Source organism: Lepeophtheirus salmonis, chromosome 7 (assembly GCF_016086655.4).
Source record: "Lepeophtheirus salmonis chromosome 7, UVic_Lsal_1.4, whole genome shotgun sequence".
Classification (NCBI taxonomy): Eukaryota; Metazoa; Arthropoda; class Copepoda; order Siphonostomatoida; family Caligidae; genus Lepeophtheirus; species Lepeophtheirus salmonis.
Genome location: NC_052137.2, coordinates 25,269,366 through 25,292,895, shown reverse-complemented (window position 1 = coordinate 25,292,895; position 23,530 = coordinate 25,269,366). Strand labels below are relative to the sequence as shown.

At 30.2% G+C, this 23,530-nt stretch overlaps 1 protein-coding gene across 1 annotated transcript in view; it reads right to left on the bottom strand.

Moving 5' to 3' along the window:
* The window catches only part of LOC121122100 (uncharacterized), a 113,018-nt gene that overhangs the window by 68,553 nt on the left and 20,935 nt on the right, over positions 1-23,530 (bottom strand). The window contains exon 2 of the mRNA XM_040717110.2: positions 1,654-1,699. The gene's annotated coding sequence lies outside the window, so the exon portion shown is untranslated. The remainder of the gene's footprint in view (positions 1-1,653; positions 1,700-23,530) is intronic.

The window sequence follows — 23,530 nt, the reverse complement described above, 5'->3', positions numbered from 1 at the left end:
TTTTTAATATGCCCAAATTGATTAACATAACTGATTTTTACTCTGTGTTAGAAACATTTTTCTCAATATGAGGCTTACGGATCAAAAGGAGGTTATGAATATCTTATAGGTAGGTTGTATAGAGGTCATAAAAAATGCAAATATATAATCTTATTATGGCACCCTGTGCTAAATATAATTAAATAGAATTCAATTAGTACAAGATTTGCAAGAATCTTGAACTGTAAAAAAGATATCTCATCGATGAGACATATAATATTTGTTTTCTATATTTTCTATAGAAGTTATAGCAAACAGCCGATGCCAATCCCCACAAGTCCATGAGTGCCCATGCAAAATATATTTAGGTTTCACATCGTACGGTTTAGAGAGTTATAAAATAAGTTGGTGGAATGAACCTTGTAGGGTAGAGATACCACTTTTAGCACCAGAAAAAAAAAAAAAAAAAAAAAATCTCCTCCTTTCCAAGACTTTTTTGAACTCTTTTTTTACATTTTTGGACCTAATACAGCAATGATGCCAATCCCTCTATGACACATATGAGTGCATGTCGAGAATAAGGCTTCCAGTGTCTCTTGTCCAAACAACAAGGCCCTCAAAAGCCACTGGCAGCCATCACTCGGACACTATGACAGAGGACTACATCCGCAGCGGGTTCTAGGACTTTTTATCGCCGCCAGGAAGTTATAATTGCCTGTAAGGGTAGCTACATTAATGATTAACAATGCTCACATAAGGGATATCGACTCTTAAGACATGATCTCTTAAAAAAGTGCTTACCTCGTTGGATTTCATCTCTTTTAATGGATCAGTGCTTACATATTTTATTATGTTTTTATTTTCACATTCATACTTATTATTTGATTTTCCATTTAATATTATTAAGTTTCTTGGATAAATTCACTTCTTTATTTATTAAAAACATATATACGTAATATTAACATAATGATTTATGTTCTCTTAATTAAAACAAATGTATCGAAAAATGTTCATAAATGACTTAATATATCCATTCAATGCTACGATATAACTACATAATACTATTTATACTTCTTTTATCTTCGTTTCATTTTCATTCTTCATTTTCACCTACTAAGGTATATTATAAACATAAGATGCAAGTTCCTCTTAATATAGTCCCATATATATATATATATATATAATATTACTCAATAATTTATCTCTTTACTCTACTTTAAGATAAGCTATGGACATGAAAAATTTGAAATATGTAGGCATTTGAGAGTAATGTCTTTTTCATATATTCCCAAACTGGTACACATTGGTTTCAGACATTATTTCGAAATTTAATCATTTTTTTACCTCAACCAATTTTTTTAGTGTCCATCTACAACCGATTTTTTTCTCTATACTAATTTATATGTTGTAAAAAATTGATTTAAAATTGAAAAAATTGCGTTATTGTGCAGATTTCACAATTTTGAAAGAAAAATGACGTCATCAATCATTCATCTATAGATTAGTTCTAGACTGATTTTTAAATGGCTTAATTCCAGAGCGAGCTACTTTAATGTATCGAATTATTTTGCTCCACTAAAAATTAAAATGGTCACCGAATGATCTATAATTTTCAAAGCGAAATCCAACACTAGTTATCCCATCTATTATGCTATATATTAAACTGGTTCTTACCTGAATTCTTTTTGAAATATTAGATGAACATACTCCAAAGATGTACCTTTTGAAAAAAATAAAATAAAGGAATATAAATTTTGAGTCATATTTTTCAATTTTTATATGTTGAACAAAGTATTTAAATGTTTTAAAAATACATAATTTTTAACAAAGTCATCTCATTCTTAGAATAAAATTATCAAAGTAATTCATATTGCATAAAAATTATTATTTTAGTTTAAAAAAATACAATCTTTTTTTTTTTTTTTTTTGTTCTTTTGCCCTAAATTATGATTTCTGATTTAAAAAAAAAGATGAATAAAATATCCCTGTTCCACGTTTAACACACAAAATTAGCTATATAGTTTTAATGTTCTTGTTTTTCAAAAATGGTACAAATATAATTAAAATTATCACAAGAATTACCACCATAGTCTATTAAATTTTTCTAACTTTCAATTGGTACAATTTTTAATGTTATAGCATCAAACTGTGGAAGGCTACAATTAAATAAAGGACATAGTATCTCAAATTTGGTAAGGTTTTGGACAACGACCATAATATAACTGTAGTTTTGACTTTTGAGGGAGGTATTGCCGAACTTTCGTAGCAAAGTAGTTTGTATATTAAGTTACATTGGAGAATGAGAATAATATCTGTTTCCCAAAGTTTGACGGAAAAAGTCAAGTATGAAGAGTAAAACTGCAGTTGCCTGCAGTTATAAGTTGTCGACAAACAGACAAATTTTGGTTTAATTGAATATAAGATAACTACTTTGTTTTTCATGAGCATACCCACACATATTTACTTAATACTTAGATGTCGCCTGCTCAATATTAAAACAATAATAATAACAACTTGAAAAAAGAATTATTATGACGTGATGAGCCAAGGATTACTTTAGTCTCTAGAACGCCAGGTAACTGAGCTTTGGGTCCACACACTCGTTGTAAAATATGAGTTGATTTAATCGTTCTATGATTTAATTCACTTTGACATACCGTTTTTATACCACTCTATACATATATACTTCCGTTTTTTATAAATGTGACGTGCGCACTCGATTGTCTTTTTATTTTTTAGATCACGTTTCTACGCAGTGCTACAATACACTCAAAAATAACTGTACATAATGTCACATTAAATAAAATTGTAATACATCGATTAAATTTTTCAACTTGCTAACATATTATGCCATAGTTTTAATTTGTATAAAAAAATAATAATGTCAATCATGGGGATATTCTCATCCAGCAAATGACTTATTTTATTAAACATAGATCCACAAACATACCCATTAAGGAACTTTTATATGAAAAATAATTACGCTTTAATAGAGAATACGGTAATAAGTTTTAAATCTCTTTGATGATAAACACAATATATTAATAATAATATTAGAGTGGATTAAAAATCATAATTTGATAAATCAAAGATAGGGGCAAAATAAAATTCGGATATGTGGTAATTTGTATTATCATACAAAACTATTCCATGATTCAATTGAAATATTATTAAAACTTTTTTTCGATTTTGTGAAAATAGGTTCCACCAAACAAATTTTCTATTTTTGTAAAAATAATCTGTTATTTTCATTTTGATGTCTCATGAGCAATTTCAATTTTAATATTTATACACTAATAGTAATTAATTAATCATCAACAATACTTAACATATAGTGGCTCCCTATAAAAATAAGTAAAGTAATCCTGTCTATACGATCAATTTAATGGGATTTATCATCTTCACAAAATAAATTAATTTTACTGGTGAATTTATAGGCATTTCAAATTGTTTAATAATATATTTAAAAACTTCTCAAACGTTGTATTTTACACAAAGTATCTTTATACCAATACAAAACTTTTTAAAAATCGAAAAAGCTGATTAAACTACCCTCCAAACGACCCACAATAGTATTTTTGTTGGATAAGAGTAAAGACTAAAAATATTTTTTTTATATAGTTTTATTCTCGAAGAGAGTTTTAATACAAGAGAAAGTTACTCGTTCATTAACTTCAACTTTGATTGATACACATCTTTATGCTTAAGATCATAACAAAGTGTATTATGATCAATTGGAAAAGGTAATTACACAATCCAAGAGACCTTAAAATCCACTGTTTATTTACATAAGGTTTTTTTTTAATGAATGATAATATAATTCAACACTTCTATAAAAGGAACTAATTTTGAACATAGTGAATAGAATACTTAAAAATAGACGACGAAGCATTGTTTCTTTAAAAAAACTATTTAATGAAACTATGATTTGATGTAGCTTATATATACAAACTAGCCTAAGCCTTCACCCCTAAGCCAAACCAAGGAGTTTGTACGAGCCTCATCATTGAGCCAATCCGTAAAAAATATAAGGCTTCCCTTTCCATCAAGCTTTTCCAGAAGATGAAGTTTTTTTCGATCAACCTATCGCCACTTGTAAGAATTATGGCCTTATTTGTACGTGCGGAGTGGAAAACAAATAGGATTTTTGTTATGATTACTTCGATTTTGTTTAAGTTTTTATAGAAATGGGGATGACATCACCAATCAATGAGTCTTGGAGATCGATGTTTGAAAGGAAGCTTTCAAGAGAACAGCAGGTACTTGGCTTATTTTCGGACATTCGTAAAAAAAATTAAAAGAGTGTTCTTCCTCCAAGCCTCAGAAGGAGAAATTTTTTTTTCCCTTCTCTTTGAAATATTCCATCTAGCCGAACCATTTCACATTTTGACTTCCATAGGGGTATCGGAAAGTTTTCTTTTGTCCTTTTTAACATTTCATTAGCAATGGACCACAGACGTTGGACTCTCCTCTTGACTAATTTAAAAAAAAGGTAAATTACTGAATTTTCAATCAAATGAAATCTTCTTTTTTTATATAAGTATTTGATCTCTTTAAATCTTTGTTAGTATGTCAACTGATAAAGATTTTAGATGGGATTAAGTTCCAGGTCCTTTCATTTAATACTTTGGCTGCATGTTTATGTTAATTGTCGTGTTGGTCATTACACGACCCATTTTCAGTAGCCCCTGCCCTGTAGGAAGAAAGTTATCACAGAAGATTTCTCGGATGTTGGAAAGGGCATCCAATCTACTTCGATGCAGAGAGTTTGTCCTTTCTCTTTGACAAAATAATGTTTTCCCCAACATTTTTGATAATTGGTAGTTTTTCCTTTGGGTTATACCGTCTAGTCAATTCGAATCTCAATATTTTGAATCTTAAACTTCAACAAGATTTAATTTATTAATTAACAATATATTTTCAACAAAATTGATAATTTAAATAAATGTGCGTCTGAGCTCTTATCATCATTAATGTAGCTGCCCTTAGCGAAAATGATGCTTTCCAGGTGGCCAAGGAAGTCATGGCACCGTAAGAGATGTAACCCTCTGTTATAGTGACCCAGTGACAGGTTAAAGTGGTTTTTAGGGCCTTGGAGTTTATATGATGGACAATGCAAGCCTTCCCCTCAACATGCACCCAAAAACTGTAGTCCAGGCGATCGGTATCAGGACTGTAGAGGACCTCCTTTCGGATGCATGTCGAAGGAGATGGCATCAGCGCTGTAAATGGATAAAATGTCAAAAAAGTTTTCAAAAGAACTTTAAAGTCTCATTCAAAAAAGTATTGCAACAGATTAGACGCAGTTTGACCATTTTGACGTATTCCTTCTTCCTTCCAACGTCTTGAACTTGCTGAAGGCCTAACCGGTGGTCCTAAAGGCACTCAACTACTTGGAGTGCACGAATGAAAATTTGCTAATCACGTTCAAGTGTCATTTTCTTGACTTATACATAAGCTAGAAAGCTCAGATTTGTTTTGTTTTATAACTAATTATTTATGCTTTAATATATCGAATTATAAATTAATTTTAAGTACTCAACCTTCATTCCTTATTGAATTAGTAAGTGTTCAGATTTCAATGGTCTATCTGGTACTTAGCATCTTTCTCATTTTCACACTTTTTTCATAAAATTTCTCTCACATTTAAAATAAACAAACCATTAAAATTATGGTTTGTTCTTTTCTTTATTAGTGGGAAAACTTACAACATCGGCAAGGGTTAATGTACTTATTTTTTCCACTGTAGGATACACTACTTGTAGAACAATTTAGTAATAGCTAATAAATGCATTTAATATTATCTATGTATAATATCCTTTTTAAGGTTCAATGAATAAAAGTAAAGTAGATCTTTAAAGTAATGCATTTGGACCATGTTATGAACCGTTTTGAAGTAGTTTTAATGGCCGTAAGTAAAGTGAATGAATGCAATTTACACATCATTTAAGATACATATCATAAATTACATTTCAACTACAGAACAATACTTACTTGGACTGAGAATAGATTCTGGAAACAACTTTTCTCATGAAAATAAAATAAAATGAGACTGTTAAACAAAAAATCCTTGCTTTTCCAGCTAAATATTAGGATTACATAAAAGAGTATGTTTTTTGGAAATATAAATTTGATAAAAAACCTTTCAAAAAGGTTTTTATCTAATCATAAAATATTATTGAATATTATGACATTTTTGTTTCTTTAAATATATTGATTAATAAATATTCACGGGTTGTTGCATGGTTATTTAGTGATTTTTTTCATTCAACACTCATTGGTATTAATATAAATATGTAAAAATATATATATACTTTCCAATTTTAAAATAAGACTAAATTATGTTAAAAAAATAACTTTAATCTTAAATAAAACCAAGTTTGATAATATAAAGCATACATTTTAGTCAATGTAACCCTCCTTGACATCCAAAGGGCCAAACTAAATGGATTTGTACGCATTTGTGGCCTTGCTTTTGTTGAAAATAGTTTGAGGGTCGTTCAAGCTTTGTAAAACTTTTGGTACTCCATATTAGTCCGTATTAATTTAAAATCCTTATGGAGTAAGATCTTCAATTTTTGGAGGCTATAATTTCTTTTTCTTGAATCTTTGCTTTGTAAACTTTTCTAAAGTTTGATCTTCTATAAATTGTTTATAAAAATACTCAAATGTGCTCAACAATCATTTTTCTAGGCAATCCAATGCATAAATCTCAAATTGTCTTTCACATCTCTCCACCATTCATTGATGATGTAAAAACAATTATATTGTAAAATATCTTTAAATTTGATGATTAATTATAGGAAGATAATTATGAAACGCTAAGAATTCTTTAAATATTATTCACTTTGAAAATACCAAACGGAATGTAATTAATATTTTACATATTTGTTACGGCAGCAAAAGCTTCTGCTTATTTTTTCCCATAACATGGTGGAGCAGAGGATTTGTTAAAATAGAAACGTAGATTTGTAAGAATTTTTCATGATAAAATTTTATTTTAGTTTCTTAATCTATATTGATAAAGAATGGTCTATTTGTATAAATATCTGAATGTATGTATACATGAAAACGAATCACCGGATACACCGCACATAGTCATCCATGACGTAAATCATAGACAAATTTTGATCTACAAAATAACAATGTAGCAGTATAGTATTAACAAAGTATGCCTGACGTTTGCATATATCATCCAACTTGTATAAAGGATGATGCCCAATATGTAGTTTAACATATCAATATTTTTGAAATAAAAAATAATAATGCAGCCATTGAACGGAAATATTGTAGGCGTGTACTGTACATAGAGAGTATTGTTTCTTTTTGTTATTGTTTTCTTATGTATATCATTAATTCATAATTTATGTGCATTTTTAGTATATGTTAACATTTGAATTAAATATGTATAAATGCTGGTTATTTCTAATGAATTTTCTTCGTTTCTATGAGTAATCACTCTTAAGATTAATACTACTCATCAGTCTTCCAAACAAATTTAAAAAAAATCCTCAAACTCTTAATATTATATTTTAGAGATGACTTTATATAAATATTGATAAGTTTTTTTCTTAGCAATTGATTGCTATTTATGTGTTCTACAACTTTGCTCATAGAAAAGATGTAGAAAATGACTCTGAATAATAGAGATGAGTAAATAGTAAACGTTATCCACGTTGGTAAAAATAACTTTGTTAGTTTTAAAAGTTATTTTAAATAGTAATAAAGAAAATAATGTTTTAGCGGGCATACCCTTTAAATTTGAATAATATAACTAATGTATGTACAAAAAAACTATTTAAAAGAAGCAATTATTTTTTTAAATCACACAAGTACTTTTAATTCAATGTCTTTGCCAATAAAGACCTTTTTTTAAAACATTCAAGTACACTACATTTGAATGATTAAAATTTGCAAAAAATAAAAGACCACTAAGGTTACAGTGTGAAGACACTCAATTCGTAGCGGCATGACTAAATTACAAAAGACGTGACTCATATTAAATCAAGTAAAGACTACTCAAAACAAATCTGTCATAATTTTAAATACTATATTTAGCCATTTTTTTAAATATTAATATGTCCCCCATCATAAATAATGACAGTCTCAACACGCCACAGACAGAATAAAAGCTTTTGACGACAAAGGCCGTACCAACGGCGTACCACACCGTCATGATGGCAGCTCGTAGCGAATATAAATTAGTATGAAAATTTGAACAGGTGCGGCAAAATAAGACGCCCGAAACTCCAAATTCCTGGGGGTTGAAGGGAGTGCTGGAGGAATCACACATGGAGTGGGCAGTAGTAAAGGAATTTTTCATGTGGTAGGCGTACCAACAGTCTCTGCAGCCTTTTCGACATGGAAATGCCACGGAGAAGATTTTTTTATTTTTATGGTTGCTCCGAATTTTTGACACATAGATACATAGAACAAAACAAAACTTGTTTATTGTTGTGTCAGCTGTCGTTTGGTTGCATAATAAAATATTGAACTTTAAAATAACATTGATAAAATTTTAATTAAATACTACTGAAAATTTTGAAACGCATTCTTTAAAATATTTAAGGTTTTGATTAACTTTTTATATCATTGAAAAAAAAACAACAACAACTGAACACCCCTTTAAATTTTACGCCATGGATATATTCGTGATTTTATTGAGTTGAAACTGGTTTATACTTCGGGACAAGGGTCTGGACTAGTTATAAACAAAACTCCAGCAAAATCTAAATAGCAACAGTGAAAAAACAGCCGATAATATGAAGATACGTCGATTCGCAATTTTGGAACATTCAGAGCGCGGAAAAACTCCCACTGAAATTGCTAAGGTTCTGAACTGCAGCTGCACCACCGTCTACTGCGTGGTAGCCAAAGGGACTTCTGAGGCGACCACAAGATCTTAGTCAAGGCCCCGAATATCGGACGAAATGGTTGCTGCCGTGAAAAAATCTGTCGAGGACACGAGAGGCAAGGTCACCATCAGCGGCCTCTCCAGGGACTTCAACGTCAGCAGAAAGACCATGGACCGGCTAATTAAGAATGATCTCGGCCTTAAGGTCTACAAGAGAACCCCTCGTCAAACTCCCTAGGCGTAAAATCTAAAGGAGTGTTCAGTTTTAGACGCGCACACCTGTAGTACAAATTTTAACAGTTTCATTGAAAGTGTTTATTTTTTTGTGAAAAAAATAATAATGGAAAATATTGGCTATGTTAAAAAATATGAATACATTTTGACGTTATATTACTCTCCTGTAAATCGCAATTTCTTATGAGATTTTTTTTTTTTTTTTTGAGTGTAGTGTGTATATCGATTTATTCAGTCCAGGTTCATAAATATTACATTATTTAAAATTCAAACGAAAATATGAGCATATAGTAAGAATAAATTATAAATATGATCATAGCATTTTAAAAATGATTAAAAAACAATATTGCACATGCAGCGCGTGAACATAAGAACCATTGGTAAACATCTTTTTTGAAGGCGTGTTTTTTCTTTCCACTCCATTAGATTCCTTGCTCCCTTTTTTTCCTTCATTCAATATATTGTTCACTATAAGATATAACATACAATCGATCAACTCTCTTGACGTCTCGATACGGGAATTTATTTCATTTATTTAATTCAATAATAATAAAGAAGAGTCGTCTCGAATCTCTCTGGTCTAGAGAATTCCCCGGTACGTCGGTAATCTTTATACGGATTTATCGAGACTAGTCTTCCCTAAAATTGTCTAAACGGAGATTGATTTCCCTATTAGTTAGACTATTCATAACGTCAAGAAGGTCAGTTTTTACGATATTGGCATCGAGACGAGCGTCAAAAAGATAGTGGAATGACACACACAGCGATGGTTGTACAGTCATTTTTGGACACAAACATTCCCCTCGGGCCGAAAACAATGAATCCATAATAACCAACAGATGCCAACCAGTTTAAGTTACCCTTCTGGCTGTATGTCGAGGCCAGGGCCTGCCAAACAAAGACAACGAAACTCAAAGCTCTCAAGGCTTTCAATTATGAGGATTTGAACTCCATGAGCTCCAATTACATTAATACCACATGTTAACGCTTCCATCGTGCATATAGGCCATTAACCAAGTCAATGGAAGCTACATTGAAGATTATAAATGGTACAACTTATGTGACCATATGTCCAAAGTTCAAATAATGTAGCTCCCCTATATCAGAAATTAAACTTGTTAAAATTTTAGATTCAAAATGTTTAGTTGTCAATTAAGCATCTGGTCGTTCTGATGTACTTAATATATTTAAAGCTATTTGCACTTAACTTGATTTTTATAGGAAATTGGGGAGTAGTCAATAGTAAAACATAAAATTAATCTTTGGTCTACATTGAAGTTGGAGAAGGGTATCTAAGAAATATTGCGAGTTACTTGAGAAATCTTAGAACAATTAAATTGTTTTATAACTCAACCACTTCATAATCAAGACATATTTTAGATTATTTAGATATTTTCTCCCATTATAAAAATTCCTAAGTTTTTCCATAGATAGGAGTATTCGAACATCATTTCAACTTGCCATACTACTCTAAAAAAGTCAAAAAATAAGTTTTGAGGCTTAGTAAGAAATATCGACAATTTTTTTTTTTTTTTTTTTTTTTTTTTTCAAAACCAACATTCAAATAATAGATTTCAAATAAAAATGATTTGAAATAGTATGTAAAAACCGTTCCAAAGCCAGGCAGAGAGCTAAAAACTATACCTCAGTCGTAGAGAACCAAATGTACATAGGTCATCAAAAATCTAAGGGGTAGTTAGATTGTTAAAGTTTATTGTTATTCATCGCAGAAATAATATATGTGATATAGCTTATTCAAATACTAAGGTCAAGAACATGACTAAAACATTGGAGTATTTATGCAACTACAGAAGATTCTGATTTATAGTAATGCAATAAAATTATTATCAACATTTTTTTTTTTTTTTCATTTTTTTACATCTCATAAATTTTAGAAGACGAAATAGCAGAACATCTTCTTATGAGATAGACTACACATTGCATATATATTTTTCCATTTACTTAGGTGGACCAGAAATTGCACGTGCTCTTTATAAGCATGTACTACTTGTTTCACCTACTCATTTCCAAGTTTGACACTCGTTGACTTTGTCTCTTTTAGCATGATGTGTGTATGTTTCTCACTTTCTTCTTCTTTTTTTTCAATTTTTCATAGACTTATGTAATTATATATAGTGCATTTTCCTAATCGAAAATGAACCAAATGCTTAATAATAATACATTTATTTTCAATATTTATAAATTGTTTTCAATTTATATATAAGATATAATAGAAAAGTATATACTTTAAATTAAGGTCATTTTCATGTTTCACGATGTAAAAGCAGTCAGAAATAAATCATTTCAACCATGGACAAATAAAGTTGATTTTTTTATTGGTGTAATTTACAAACTCATTACAGAAATAATTTCTAATTTATATATACATAAATTATCTAAATAACCCATGGGTCATATTTAAGTTTACAATTAAAGAAATGCTCATAGCTCGAGCTTTAATAGGATTTTTTTTTAAAGTGAGGTTGCATTATATTGTAATAACTATGTACAATAGTTTGTTTTTAGCAATATTGGCTACGATGAAATCGAATCCAAGAGAGTTCTTATACTTCAAATACTCATACACCATAACATCCCAACCCAGATTGCCAATGACTTCAGTATTAGCCGGACGGCTATGTATGCCGTGAAAAAGCGATTTGAAACCCAAGGACCAGTTGTTAGACAGTTTGGGGAAGGTTAGACACGTATAGTAAGAACAAAGACAATAATTATACGTGTTAAAAACGGCCTTGTAGGATATCCAGTGAGGACAATTCGCAGCATGCGCAAGAAGATGAATGCAAGAGAGATTACGCTTCGAAGGATCATTAAAGATAACAACATGGCAAAATAAATGGCAAGGAGGTAGAAAAAATCTCACAACGATGACCATAAAGGAGAAGAACCATGCGTATTTTGAATGTGTCCAAGAAAATGTGGCCTTTGAGCGTTCTCGATCTTCATCCTTTGGAAGATTTCATCTAGGAAAAGATCCAAGGGATCTGCCTACAACATGCCATTAAGGCTAAATGGGCTAAACTTTTAGAAAAATACATACGTAAGCTTTGTGTGCCTTCAAAACGAGGGTGGAGGCCACCATTGAGGCTGAAGAAGGCTATATTGAATAAAAGATATCAATATCTGTTATAATTTATGTGAAAAAGAATTAATTTTGTTTTCACTGTATTCTCAATCTAATTTTAAAAGAAGTTTCAAAACAATTTTCAGTATAATCTTAAAGATGACGCATGGGATATATGATCTAAGTAACTTTGTTAATATCAATTACAAAATTGTGTTTAAGTATTCAAATAATTGTTTTTTGTAATGGGAAATTACTTTTTCCTTTAAAAGTATGTATAAAAAAATACAACCATTTGCACATTTAGATGTATTTGAGGAAAAAATGAAAAAAAACCACAATATAAAACATTTAATTTGCAAATCCGTAAACTATGTTGTCTATCTCTATGTAGTTTTGTATTCATATGTAAATACATGTTTTTATACAAAATACTTTTTGAATTATTCCCATTGCCAAATTTTTACATTGTGAGTAATACAAAGTACATTTATAGTTTTAAAACGTTATTTTTAATATGTTATATGGGGCGAGACTAAACAAAAACAAAATTTGCACTCTTAATTCTGCAAATATTAAGGTAATAGTTTTTACTAGCATACCAAAAGTACATACATAGGTAATTTCACAAAAAAAAATTGCAAGGGAACGGATTTAATTTAATTTTAATTAATAATATAATTTATAGTTTTTATACTTTATTGGATTTGTAACTGAATTAAAACCAAATTATTTTTTTAATGAATTTTAAATTAATTATAGTACATTGTTAACCAAAGGAACATTAGGCCTATAAAATACTTCATTATTAAGATATTGAATCGCTAAACAATGTTTTTAAATTTTTTAATAAAAAAATTAATTAAAACATGAGTTCGTTTATTTTCAGACGGAGTTACATTGCTTTAGTATAAGTTAACATTATAGTGTTACAATTATTCCATCTGATGTAAGAGCTTTCTTTTAAGTCCATATACATTCAGTATATTTTCTTTTCTGAGAACGACCCAGTATCAAACCTACGCACATTGAGTCTCTAGAGAATACTTTCTGTCGAGCGCGTTGTCCATGACCTTAGTTTTGACCTAAATATTTTAAAGTCCATCATTACTTTTAAATTTTAATTTTTTTAAGATACGAAACTCATATATCTTTAAAATGAGACATGACATAAAAACTTAATTGTGTTATTTATAAAGATTTATATACATCATTTATACTAGAGTTGGTTAGACTGCCACTACCCGGATATTTAGAAATTAAATTTTGATTCTGAAGTCTTTTTGTTCATTTAAAAGAAAAAGTAATGAATTATTCTCGTCGTATTTTGTTGTGTAGCTTTGAACACTTTTTTGTAAGGTTTCGATAATAATAAAAAAATATTCAAGTTGAATTGTAGTAAATTTGAGTTAATTATGTTTTGTTAATAAAATTTATCATGGAATGACTATACACATATTTATATATATTTTTTCTAAGATAGTAAGTACTGTTTTTGGTCAAAACTAGCATTCATATATAATATCTTTATCGATTGAAATAGTGGTTTAATCTTCATACAAATTATGTCAATGGAAAAAGGTACATGCTTTTATTTTAAATTAATAAATTTGTGCATAAAACTCATTGAGAGATATGAACTTGTCTAAGCATCTAGTTCTAAATTTTTACGTATAAACTTTTTGAAGATCTAGAAAAAAAAGTTATTAAGCAAAATAGATTTGAATTCGACCAAAAAACATTTAGCAATAAGTATGACTTGTTATTTGGCGTTGGGTAGGAAGATACTGATTTTTAGAAAAATAATTAAAAACACTTGAATATGAGCTCTAATCGTCGAATGGGTTTCAAGATAAACCCTTACAAATTACAATCTCATTTAGTCTAAACCAATATCCTACTCAAGATAGGTTACTTCAGAAGGTCTTCTAGAAGACAGGGGTGTAAATATATAACACCTTGATATATGACACTGATAAAAAATAACCTAATTGGACCTTGTTGATATGATTAAATACACATTTATTGTATATATTTACCCTAGGAATTGACGGCAATGTAAAGTAGACAGTCTTTTAATGACTTGCTTTTCTTGATTTGGTTTTCTATATCATTTTGAATTAAAAGGAATCTATATATATAAGAATATATTCACATAATTTATATATTTGTAGAATAAATTATAAACTATTGTCAAAAGAACATCAGTTTACATTATATATGGGGAATTACATAACTGAAGAAAAGTAAATAAAAACTTTATCCCGGAGCGTATAAAACATTAAAATAAATTATTGGAAAGTGATTACTCTCACACTCAAGAAGTTAAAATCATTAAAAGTACAGGTAGGTAGGCTTAGAAATAAAGAAGTGAATAAATGTCATAGTTATGAAACTTACTAAAAGTGCCTTACTAAAAACATAAATTAACATTTTAACCAAGACATAACAACCATAAAAGTATCAATAATAATTTACTAATTACGGCATAACAAAGATAAATAAAGTAAATACTTAAAAAAACACTTTTCAACTTTTGACGCATATCTCTCTTCAAAAAAATGTCATATTGCATGACGATCCTTCTGAATGTAGAAAAGTAATGCTGGGAATATGATATACATATTTTTTGTTGCCCATTAAGGCATTTTGTTCTATTATACAATTTTCTAATACAGATTACATTCATATAATAATTTAGCAATTAAAGTAATCATGTATTAAAATTCAGATTTACCTTTCACTCACCAAAAACCATCTATAGCTCCATAACAGTAAAATTTTAATCAACAAATAATCCCATTTAAAGTCCTAAACTAAATCTTATTATAGCTAAAACGCTACCAAAGATATCGTTTCTTGCAGTGCGCAATTTTTATATTATATACTGACCCTTTGTAATTACTGCATCGATTTTTCCGTCGTTTGCTGTTGATAAAAAATCATTCTTCGAAAGTTGGAGGCCAAATCCCTCCTCAATGATGATTTGTACGCCACTGTAGATTTCCGTTAATCTGCTGCATTTCCATTATCTTATTAAACCAAAGAAAACTCAATATAACTGCCCTTCTTTGTAGTATTTTCCGGTCGTTACAAGAGTACACGAAAATACTCTGTACTTAAACCATTTCTCAGGAGCGGTTAGATACCTATTTTGAATGGTGTTGATTCTTTGCTGTGGAGATCTTAGGATTTTACAACGGATTAAACAAGCAATGAAAATAATTAGTGTAGGTTGTGTTATACAACTTCTTAGCTAACAGGCGTAGAGAGTACTGATCTTGATTTAAAAAGAAGTAATTCCGCTCTACTGGTAAAAAATGTTCTAAGACGGACCTATAAAAGGAAAAATCCATCTGATTTACGAGGGAATTTGACTTTTTTAAATCTGCGGCTACTTTTAATGTAAAATCTCCATTCAAATTATAGCTAATACGATTTTTCAGAGGTATTTCCCATGCAAAGGAGACTTCAAGGTTTTTGATTACTTCCAAGATCCATCAGAAAATGCTTTGAGTCTAGCCCAAAAATCTACCCAGTTTTTTGAAGGCTTTGGATAGGTCCGAATATGTGCAGTCAGTATATTTTAATCCTTTTATAACCAGAAAATGGTTCGCTTTGGCGATTCGAAATTGTTTTGCGTCCCACAATTTTCTGATCAAGAAGGAATCGAGTCATTTCTAAAAATAAGCGAATGATATCACGTTTAGGCCAGCATATTTTATTAAATTTTGTATTCTTTGAGTTGATATTTTTTTTTCTTCAATATTTCATGGAAAGATAATTCAAATATATTAATCTCAGACGCTATATTAAGAAAGTAAGGAAATATTCGCAATATGTGAGTGATTTTGGGTACAATGTACGTGTTCCAAGCGCTTATTCTATCCCATGTCCATAAATTTACATAAGAGTAGTGAATTAAAGATATTTTTATCCTTGAAATCCACATCCATTAACGATAGCTCTAGGTCACTTTCTATATATGTATGTTTGTCGGGTAAAAAAAACCAGTTTATTAGCTTTTGTTTTAAATATTCATACTGTGATTATGTAAAACTTTATCAAAGATGTTTATACGATTTAAAATAATGTATGTAAAAATCTTGTAAAGACAGTCTTCACAGTTTGATTTATTATGATTTATTTATAAGACATATATTCAGAAAAATATCCGACTCTCATTATCTTTTCATAAAATTGTAATAATAGCAGCATTTTTAAATTATATCTTTAAAAGAAAAATTAAAAGCCTAAACCAGATGGTCCATGAGTTTCATTAGATTTACTGTTTTCTCTCACCGTCATGATTTCTTGTATTGTTAAATGTTCCTCGATGAAATTATTATTATTCGGAGGAATTTGTGAACTCTACAGTCCGAATTACATATCAGTTATTCACCAAAGTATGCAGATCAACGGATACACCTAGAACCTTTTTTTTTTTATTTACTATATATTTTTTTAATTATATGTAAGTACGTACACACACTATAAATCAAATATCTCACGTTAAGACATAGATCAAGTAGATTTATTTCGTAATTGATCAATTATATTTAAAATAGTACATGTATCTGTTAAATAATGGTTTATGTGCATAACTATATTATAAAATTACTAATATTTATAATTAAAAGAGACCGGTAATCTAGTTCAACAGCTTCAATATGTTTAATATTATTTACTCAAGAGCATTTCTTCAGTGCTGTACAGTCGAAGCATTGATACAGCTCATAGAAAAAGGTTTGTATTTCTATACATACTTCTGTAGGATCTTCAGATATTACTCCATTAGCTTGCAGGATTAAAAATCCTTACTTTTTTTTTTCCCCCTCATCATACCACATTGTTGCTTTGATTTAGATAAGTCTTCGATGAAGTTCATTTTTATTCTGGTTCTAAATACTAGGTCAGAAACTCGAAAGATTTGATCCATTTTGAATTTCTTTTCACGATACGAAATGTCCTCTTTATTTATATTTTCAATGATATCAATTTTCCAACTCCTATTGGCGGCTTCTCGGTCTTCAGCTTCTCTGCATATACCTTTGATATCGTCTTTTGAACTTCATAGAAGACTTGCATCCTGTTTCGACATTACACCCCGTGGTCGTAATTATTTGCACGATCTCATCATTGACTTTGGGTAGATCTAATAGCGATGATTTGAGTTTCCAAGCTTTTTTATCTCTATGATTTGGGAAATGTATCAAATTAATTTTAATATAGAGTCCCTTGTGGTCGGATATTTTGGTATCGATTGCTTTATATGACTTAACAAATTTGTTTTGAATACCAGTGAAAAGAAAAAGGTCAATTCTTGAGGACACAGGCTTGTAGGATTTTTCTGAAAAGAAGAAAGTATGGCTATAATCTTTTACAATTTCAACTGTGTCATAGAGATCATATAATTTAATGATGGAGAAAAGTAAATTCTTTCTGTGGTCATTCGAACCTTCCGTAAGGATTTGTAGAGTCCCTGTTAGTGTCCAGATTTATATTAAAATCTCCTCTCATAATTGTTGGCCTGTGAGCCAACAATTAATAAAAAAAATTATTCTATGAAAATCAGGATTATCCAAATTTGGTCCATAAATTCCTGGAATATCAATATATTCCTCGACTTTCTAGTGAAGTTTTTCTCAATGAAAAAACAAAACAAAATCATGGTTTAATTATTCTAAGATTGTGATTTGTCATTTTCATGTTCAATGACAAGAACTTTTGAAGTAATACCACAAAAGGGTATTCAACGAATGAATGCCGATCACTATTAAAGAGCTTTCCACAGTCTTTGGAAGCTTTGTTTTCTTGTTGCAATGGTTTGACAGGAACAGTGGTTGAGAAAAATGCATAATAACATTCACAGGCTGGCAACTGATATTATTATAATTATTTTACACTCACCAACGTGTATTTCTTATTTACGTCTCTATATGTAAATAAGTGTAGATGAAGCAAAAAAGGCAGTTCCTTGTAATATCTATGCAAATACTTATTTTGATGATTGCATTGCTTTATGTCCTGAGTTGAAGGAATTATATTTATGTTGAATGGGGTAATGCCCAGACATTGCAAATATAAGTGCACAATTTAGGCCTTAAAATGGTCGGGGAAAAAAATACAAAACCATTTAAATCTAATGTGCACTGCACTTATGTATAAAAAATTGTTTCAACAAAATAAAATTTAATTCAAATTATCATCTACAGTAAGTAAGCTGCCCATTTGTTGGTAAAAACCACAATTTGATTATAGATCAATAATTTTATATAACATGAGGGAATTCAATTTTTTTAAACGAATTTTTAAAATGTATTAAAAAATGAAGCCTTCAAATAGATAAACATATGTAATATTGAAATCCAAGCGAGGGGGAAGCAAGATCAAAGATTATTAACTTTAAATATTGACATCCCTAGAATGATTTGGTAATATTAGAAATATTCTATATTTAGGGATATATTTTATAATAGTTTAATTCTATTATTTTTGCTTATAAAATCACATTTTACTTTTCTATGGTTCTGTCATGGTGTTATATTTGTCTATAATAACAATGCCAGAAGCATAAGTTTTTGTGTATCACATCAAACAACATTTAAATTAAAAATAACTTGTTAATTAATATACTGGTATATCCTAAATAATGTAACAAAATAAAAACTAAATTAAACTTAGATAACTCATACAGGGTTTAGATATATCATTGTAAAGAATTTCTTTCCAACTAATTGATCAAAGGTCCACAATGTTTGCTTAAAACAATTTTGTTTACCTTCATTTACGAAAAAAAAAACGATGAACAAAGGCAATGAATCCCTTAGTTTGTTAATGTGTGGCATACCTACCCGTATAGTTTTTACTTATGTCAGTTTTTTTTCTTTGGAGGACATATTCAATCCAAAAAACGATGGGGGTTTGATTAAAAAAGGATCGAATATGCCCTAAAGGATTTATTCAGAGCAAAAATTGGAATCAGTGATTGTATAAGGTTCCAAAAGCCGGTCCAGTAAGACACTCATTTTAATTGTGTCCTCAGGGATCAAAATTTAATGCATTGAGTGCCTGGACCCCATCCTGGTTAAAGTTATCTATCCGTAGGCCAATTTCCATATAAGGAAATATACTTAGACCAGTGCTTCTTAACCGTTTGACTTGTTCGCACTCCATTTAATTCACTAATGAAAATCAATATTTATATCATAACATGTAAATAACAAAACCTCTATATATTTTATTTTAATTTTTTTATATAACTGACATGGTGTGATGTGAATTATTATGACTGAGCGCCAAACTCAGACACTTTGTTGCTTTCTATTTATGATGGCATCAAATCTTGGTGTCTTGGTGCTGAGTGCCACTCGCATATCGTGTTGAGGATCCAGCCGATTTCTGCTCTTGATTTTGATGTGAAGCTATGTCAGTTATGGTAATCTGGTCTATCGCTGGCGGTTACATCTACAGTGACATGCGCGCGCACAGAACACTGCAGAAGCTAATATGCTACACAATTACTTCCTGATTTCCAGAATTTTTCAGCTTTTTTCGGTTACCCTACTACATTGTAATAATTGTACATTTTCCCCAGGGTATCCTCGTACCCCCTAAGAAGCATTCCCTCCCCCCTGGTTAAGAAAGACTGACTCAGACCTATGAACAAGATGGTGGTCCTTCTAACACATCCAATATGATACAAAAGTGGTGTGACTCTCATTTACCTAGCTTTTTCAGCAACAACCTTTAGCATCTATCCAGTGCAGATTTGAATCTAGTAGCTTTTGGAATCTGGTCCTTTTTAGAGTACAGAGTATGCAAGAAGCTCCATTCAAAATGACATGTACTAAAATCCTCTCTAATTAGGGATTTGTGAAAAATTCCTAAGGAGGTGTGTTGTTTATAGTGATGCCTTACTTGACAACCCAAGGCTATAATTTCTGAAAAAGTAAACCATTTTGGATAATTTTTTTATCACTCATTGACATGATATCCAGTAAATTCTTAGACTATTTATATACGTTTATTCATATAATTGTACGAAGAGTCTAAACTGAATCTGCTAAATTTTATGGTATAATATGTATATACATATAATTTTATTGCCTTTTTTTATTCAGTAGGTATTTTTAACTTTCACGAAATACCAAACCTGGTTTAAGCCTTCACTTTTTCACTTTCCCTTCCCTAACCGCTTGATACATGTTTTACTACATATACAATATTCATAATCTATATACGAGTTATATTTTAGCCTTTGGCGTTATGCAGTGTAGGAGAGCAAAACGTGGACCTGAGGGATTGATTAAATAATGCATCGATAATTTCAGGTTTTCAAAAATATTCAAAAATATAATGATAACATAACATGTAGACATGGTTTTTTACAAAACTATTTTCACTCAATAATGCCACCTTCAATATCAATCACAGTCTTTACACGTCACCTAAAGGCCATGTAGGGGTGATGACAAACTCCACTTACAAGTTGTCCCATTCAGCCACTATGGAGCACTTCAGTGAGTTCACATTTGGTTGAATGGTCCTGTTGGTTTCCCTCACCAAAGCTCCAACTATAGAAAAGTCCAGTGGGTACAAATCTGTTGAGGAAGGGGCCATATCTCTTTGGGCTAAAATTGAGCCATTTTATCTCTGCAGAACTTATGACACTTGGCGGACGTGTGAGTTAGGGTGCCGTCCTGAGTCCACGCGCAGTTATCCTACGGGTAGATGGTCTTAAGCCTTGGTGTTCCTAAGCACCTTATAGTGGACCGCCTGTCCGATTTTCTGCCCAGCCTTGAAAAAGAACGGAAGCCTCTTCTTTCCATCAGACGCCTTAACAACGAGGACCATTGTTTGGGCCAGATATTAGGTGTAAAAATATATTCAACCTTTTCTTTTGTTTCTGCACTCCAGCGGTCGTTCCAGCGGTTGCGGAATTAATCAACTGTGAAAATCTTTTTACCAATTTCTTTTTCAAGTTTGACCCATTTGACTTGATCCATATGAGCAATTTCTTGCAGGTTTCAAACCTCCTGGCTATCATGCACACTGTGAGAAGATAGCATAGGTTCCTTGTAAAATAAGGTAATCCAAAATTGTGCTTCATAGCCACCCTGATGGTCCTAGGAGCCACCGAGAAGTCGTTGGTGATACCTTTAGAAGAAGCAAACCTATATTTCAGAATATAATTGAAACAAACTAAATTAAATAATCATATTGGTCCAGAATCGCATCTTTGTTTAGTCATACTGAATATAGGGTCAAATCGGCTTCAAGAGGGTTGTGCATCATGGTCAGGAAATGAAGAGTACATGAAAGCAAATAATTATACATACATAATAATCGGTTATGGAAGAGCGAGGAATAAAAATAATTTCTGACTATACAGACATAATAACACAAAATCCCAACCATAAATCTCCTTCAAGCCTTAGAATAAAATAGCTGACGATTTGATTGTTTTAAAAAGAATGGCTTTATTAAACATTTACAAATATACTGCATCGAACCGCGTACCGTGAAAGATAGACCGCAGTCCGTACCGAACTGTAGGCTTAGCATATCGTCCCAACCTTACTGAATAAATGTAGTAAAAATAAATATTACGTAGCTTTAGTTCAATAAATACTTATCTATAGATATATAGAAATTGTAGAAATCTTTTCGAGAGTACATTAAAAAAAAAAAAAACTTTTTCTTGATAACCTATAAGTTATCAGTGCCATTAATAATTATTTCCTATTTTGCAAATTCAAACCTATTACTCATATAAAGGTATAGATTGATGTAGGTCTCTGATATTGTATAAGTTCAAGAAAACTATTGTTAAAAAAGCTTTATGATATATATATATATAAACTTGTAAATAATTTAAATAACCAAGAGCGAATATGTTCCACGAAAATTTTTCTCAGAGAAACCAATTCAGCTCGTATTTAGTATGTGCTATGATTGATTGTAGTCCTACAAAAAAACTTAAATATTGGATCTGTTACTCCGTCCAAATCTCACTTTTGAGGTCTTAAAAATGAAAAGTTATTACTTTGGTTCGTGATATATTGTAAGATAAAGCAATTATAGGCAAGTATAATAAGTCAATGAAAGTAATTAAGTGAGCTTAACAAAACTAATGTTTTAATTTGTTTTTAATGCTAGTCATATAAAATAAACAAAGAAAGATGAAGACTACAATGTATAAATGAAGCAAATTGATCAACGATAATCGCTTCAGCATCTAATTCCTCAGCTGTAAATAAATATTTTTATAATGATATAATCATGATTACAGTGAATCGAAAAAATTGACTTTTCCACCTTTTCTCAAATGTACAGAGTCAATTATAAATTGACCCATTTTAAATAAATATTTGATGACTCTAAAGTTAAAAGCTTCATCAGAAAGGTCCAGTTATGTATGAAATATACATATTATTGCATGGAGTTATCAAACAAAAAAAATTTAAAATAGACTTCCTGATGCCATGCACCAAGCTTATTAAATGGCTAAAGCAATTTACGCGACAAAAAATATATTTTAAATATATATTCTCAACTTACAATAAATAAGGGTGCTAATGAAGTAATATAAGATGATTGTTTAGTTATTGTAATGAGGTATTTGAAGCCTTAGCCTTGGTTTCAATGTATTTTTGCTGTAATGGCAATTTATATTGATTTGTGTTAGTCAAAATAATGGAAAGCTTATAAAAAATTGACTAGACGACATCAAAAGTTTCCTTAAAGAAGTTCATTTAGTGATGGTATTTAGGTGCTGAAACGTCAGCTCTTTTATTTTTCAATGATAACGTCAATCAAGAAACTAAATTAAAAATAGTATTTTTTTAGCTAAAAAAATATATGTCGAAGCATGACAATGGATGTGGCACATGGAATGAAGAGCTTGATTTGTTTAGTGAATTAAGGTTTCTTATATTGTCTCTACTGATGATTTTAGTTTTTGTTGAATTAATAACTCCTCCATAATTATTCAAAATTTAGTAACAAATATCAGTATAAAGCATCTGATTGTTCTCCCGTTTCAATATTGATGACGTTTTTCTCAGCAAAGATCCTACTTTATGTGAATGTAATGTTTCATATATTGATGTCCAAATAAGACATTTATGGTTTCATTACAGCAGATGGGAAACAAAAAGATTTGTAAATCTTCATGAACACAGGAAGATAATAAATCCTGACTGTAAAAGAAATAAAATATTAAACCTACTTCCTTGTCGTCTTTTGTTTTCGATAAAAACTAATAATGTTACAGCTTCACTTTAAGCTTATAATATATAATGTACAGTGACGCTAATCCGTTTCATTTTTTTCAATCTCGTCCATTTTTTTGGGCAAGACAAACTGAAGAAAAA